The sequence below is a fragment of the Hordeum vulgare genome, chromosome 1H, assembly GCF_904849725.1.
Source record: "Hordeum vulgare subsp. vulgare chromosome 1H, MorexV3_pseudomolecules_assembly, whole genome shotgun sequence".
Classification (NCBI taxonomy): Eukaryota; Viridiplantae; Streptophyta; class Magnoliopsida; order Poales; family Poaceae; genus Hordeum; species Hordeum vulgare.
This window is the reverse complement of record NC_058518.1, coordinates 101,231,236-101,236,072: the sequence shown is the minus strand read 5'-3', so window position 1 is coordinate 101,236,072 and position 4,837 is coordinate 101,231,236. Positions and strand designations below refer to the sequence as shown.

General features: G+C 50.5%; 1 pseudogene; it reads left to right on the top strand.

Annotated features, from left to right (window-relative positions):
- Positions 1-304: 304 nt before the first annotated feature.
- LOC123397230 lies at positions 305-1,645 on the top strand (annotated as a pseudogene).
- The last annotated feature ends 3,192 nt before the right edge of the window (positions 1,646-4,837 follow it).

The following is a 4,837-nucleotide window of genomic DNA, read 5'->3' as shown; positions in this document are numbered from 1 at the left end:
GCGCAGCTCAAGGTCCTCCCGAGGCGGGCCAGGCCCCGCGGTCGCCGACGCAGCACAGGCTTTGCCTGGCAGCGCCCTCCGGCGGCGGCGAGGGTTGCTGCCCGGAAAATCGCCAAGAGAGCCGGGCGTAAGATTCGTCGTTCAAACCGCCTGGCTGCAGGTTTATCCGAGACCGGCAAAGTCCGCCCAGTCCGACATGAATTCCCGTTGTACCAGAGTCAGTTCAGATATCGTCGATCGCGACAAAAAGATGGTCAGCACGTATACGCGTGTACGGACCTAAGCAATCACATCCGAGCAGACCAGTAATACTACTCCAACTCGTACATCTAGCTATTTTCCTGTCAGAATCAGGAGGTAATAGCACCAGGGGTATCTAAACTTGCAAGCAATGTGATAGTTGAGTCCACAAACTTGAAAAATGTGAATACCCACTCCACAAACTTGCATGCCCAGTGCAAAATCAGTCCTAACTCACCCCCAGCCAATAAGAAAGCGCCAAGTAGACAGGGCGGGACAGCTCCTCTAACTTTGCACATAGCCCCCTCCGGGCCGCCCTAATTATCGAGCCACCATCGGCGGGGGGAGTAGCTCATCTAACTTTGAACAAGAAGAGAGCCACAGTTGTTCAGGTTTCGGCGGAGACAGACCGACGGAGAGTGTTTTCCCCCAAGAGCTGGCCGGTATGCAGAGCGCCGGCGCGGAGGGAAGGAACGGCAGAGGTTCACCGCCGATGACAGAGATGACAGACGAGACCGAGCTGCCCAACGGCCATGTGAAGCAAGAGATCGTCCTGCAGCATCATCGGCCGGAGGAGGAGACGACAGAGGCGCGGTCATCGTCGCGGCGGCTAGGCATGGATCCAGAGTGGAGCTCGCCGTGAAGATGGACATGTCACATGTGCGTGCTTCACTGCCCGTTCTGCACCCTCCGCTTAAAGCCTCCAGTCTTCCACGTTCCCTGCTTTCTCTCGAACACTCCGATTGATTCTTTCGTGGAGACAGATGTGTCGATTTACCGGCGGACCCGGATCCCTGTGTGTGTGCAGTGCGACAAAGGCGGGCACCAGGCCTGCGGCGGCTGCGTGGCCCTGCTGCCCGGCGGACGGTGCAGGGCGTGCGGCGGGTTCTTCGTCCCCTACTCCGCGCTGGACGCCATCATGTCCTCGACCAAGGTCCAGTGGCCCCACGCCGGGTGCCAGTTGGAGGTGCCCTACCACGAGGCGGCCGACCACCGGAGCACCTGCCTGCACGCGCCCTGCGACTGCACGGAGTCCGGATGCGGCTTTGTCGGCCCGCCCCAGGAGCTCGCCGGCCACCTCGCCGTCCTCCACTCGGTGCCGGTGCACACCGTGCAGTACCGTCGGGTCAACTGGCTCCAGGTCCCAGGTCGGGGCCGCAGCACCAGCACCTGCTCGTCGGCGAGGACGATGGACGCGCGTTCCTCCTGACCGTGGGCGCGCTCGGCGCCGCCGCGGCCGCCGTGTCGGCCGCCGCGGTTCTCGTGCAAGATGTGGGTGAACCTGGTCCAGCCGGCGAACGGCGGCAGGGCGGACATGGTCTTGGTGGACATCCAGCTGAGGAGCAGCACCGCGCCCGGCGCCGGCCGTGGTCGCCGCGGACTAGCCGACGTTCCTGGCTGTTAAATTGTGATCCAAATTCTACCGTATTGGACTAGACGTAGTACAAACGGTGTGGGCTTTTGCGTTGGTACCGACGCGTACGAGTACAACTCGTTTACTTGTCCTCCAAGGACTCTTATGTATTGCCCCTCATATATACTCCATGTAGTCGCACCTAAAGACGGCCTGTCGTCTCGTGCTTGTAATACTCCTCCTCATAGTGATTGCGCCTTCGTGCGTCCGTGGTTTTCTCCCGCAAGGGTTTCCACGTAAAAATCCGTGTCTCTCGTGTCTCGTTGATCCCGTTTTATCTAACAAGTGGTATACAGAGCTGAGGTTCTACGTATACGAGATTTCAGACGAGAGCTAGGGTTTTCCTCGCCGCCGCCACGTCGGGCGATCCGCTGATCCGGATCAATACAGGAGCCGAGTTCGACACGATTTCTGCTACAGCGGTTGTACGTCGCGTGCACTGCCGCCGACACGCGATCCGGCGATCCGACGCCAGATCGAGCAAGACACCGAGTCCGACTGAAGTTCTGTTCGTACGCACGCACGCGTACAAATCGCGCCGAGCCGCTGCAGCTGCTGTCTCCAAGTCGCACCCCTGTTGCCGCGCTCGGCCCGCTGCGTCGACTTGTCCAATCCACTGAGTTTTTCCGCTTACGTCCTGCTGGTGCCGCTGTTAACGCAAGTTGCTGCTGCTGCCCACAGTGAAGATCGAAGCGCTACAGGGCCAAGGCTGCAGCTAGTACAAAGTACTACTCACGTGGAGGAGCAGGCTGAGTGCTAGTTCAGTTTTTTTTTGGACTTTGCCATCTTTTGCTACATCTACCCAAGAGCTACCAGGTGCTATTTATTCTATTTCGTTTCATCCGCATATTAATTTCATCAAGAATTTTTCTGCCGGCTTGTACTACTTTGTGTACACAGATTTATCTACTCATGGCATCCATGAAGTACGATCTTCCGCTGCTGGACCGTGACACAAGGTTTACCCTATGGCAAGTCAAGATGCGGGCGTTGTTGGCGCAGGCCGACTACGATGATGCACTGGATAGTTTTGGGAAGAATAGAATTGAGGATTGGACTGCTGAGGAGAAAAGAAGGGATCGTAAGGCTTTGTCACAAATTCAACTCCATTTGCATAATAATATTTTGCAGGAAGTTTTGAGCGAGAAAACTGCCGCCGCTCTATGGTTAAAGCTGGAAGGGATTTGCATGACTAAAGATCTCACCAGCAAGATGCATCTGAAGCAAAAATTATTCATGCACAGGTTACCCGAGGGAGGTAACGTTTTGAATCATATTTCAGAATTTAAAGAGATCATATCCGATCTAGCTGCAATGGAGGTTACGTATGATGAAGAAGATACTGCTTTAATGTTACTTTGTTCGCTGCCAAGTTCTTATACCAATTTTCGAGACACCATATTATACAGTCGTGATACTCTCACGCTTAATGAAGTTTATGAAGCTTTGAACTCTAAGGAGAAGATGAAATTAATGGTGCCTCATGATGGTTCGAGTTCATCCCAAGCCGAGGGATTATCTGTTCGTGGCAGGACAAAGGAGAAGAACTCACACAATGGAAACCGTGGCAAAAGTAAGAACGGCCAGAGGGGCCGGTCGCAATCTAAAGACAAGAAGCAGTCTTGCAGGTATTGCAAGAGAGACGGGCATGACATCTCAGAATGTTTCAAGTTGCAGAACAAGGAAAAGAGGAATGGTACATATAAACCGAAAGGTAACAAACAAGGTGAAAATTCTGCTAATGTTGCTCGTGATGAAAGTTCAGATGATGCTCTTGTTGTTATTGCTGGATGTGCTGAGACCAATGATGAGTGGGTACTTGACACTGCGTGTACTTTTCATATGTGCCCGCATAGAGATTGGTTTACTACTTTTGATTCTACTACTGCCGCTGGTTCCGTTTTGGGTTTTGATAATTCACCATGCAAGATTGAAGGCATAGGTTCCATTCGTATCAAGATGTTTGATGGCACAATCAGAACTTTGACAGATGTTCGGTATATTCCGAAGATGAAGAGAAATCTTATCTCTGTGAGTGCCCTTGATGCAAAGGGCTACAAGTATTCAGGTGGAGATAGCGTTTTGAAGGTCACCAAAGGTTCTCTCATTGTGATGAAAGGTGACTTAAGTTCGACCAATGGTCTTTATTACCTTCGAGGTTCTACCGTTTCAGGTAACGCTACTCCAGCTGTTTCAAAGAATTCTGGTTGTGATGCTTCTAACCTTTGGCATATGCGTCTTGGACATATGAGTGAACTTGGTTTGGCAGAGTTAAATAAGAGAGGTCTTCTTAAAGGATACCAAACTGGTAAATTGAAATTTTGTGAGCATTGTATCTTCGGCAAGCACAAGAGGGTGAAGTTCAACACTTCGACTCATACAACTGAAGGTATTCTTGATTATGTGCATTCTGATTTATGGGGACCATCTCGCAAAAGGTCATTAGGTGGTGCTCGTTACATGTTGACTATTATTGATGATTATTCGAGAAAGGTTTGGCCTTATTTCTTGAAGCATAAATGGCAAGCTTTCTCAGCTTTTAAGGAGTGGAAGATTATGATTGAGAGACAAACTGAAAAGAAGGTAAAAATACTTCGCACTGATAATGGTATGGAATTCTGTTCTAAGCAATTTGGGAATTATTGCAAGTCTGAAGGCATTGTCAGACACCACACCGTTCCTTATACTCCTCAACAAAACGGTGTTGCTGAGCGTATGAACAGGACCATTATTTCCAGAGCCCGTTGCATGTTGTCCAATGCAGGTTTGCATAGGCGTTTTTGGGCTGAGGCCGCTTCCACTGCTTGTTATCTCATCAACCGTTCACCATCTATTCCTCTTAATAAGAAAACTCCAATTGAGGTATGGTCTGGTTCACCTGCTGATTATTCACAGTTGAGAGTTTTTGGTTGCACTGCTTATGCTCATGTTGATAATGGGAAGTTGGAGCCTAGGGCTATTAAGTGCATCTTTCTTGGTTACAAATCTGGTGTTAAAGGTTTTAAATTGTGGAATCCTGAAACACAAAAGATTGTTATTAGCAGGAGCGTTATCTTTAATGAATCTGCTATGTTACATGATGTTGCATCTACTAATGTTCCAATTGAGAGTGAACAGCAGTCTACTGTTCAGCAGCCTACTGTTCAGGTGGAGCATGTTATTGATTCAGGTGATACTTCTGAT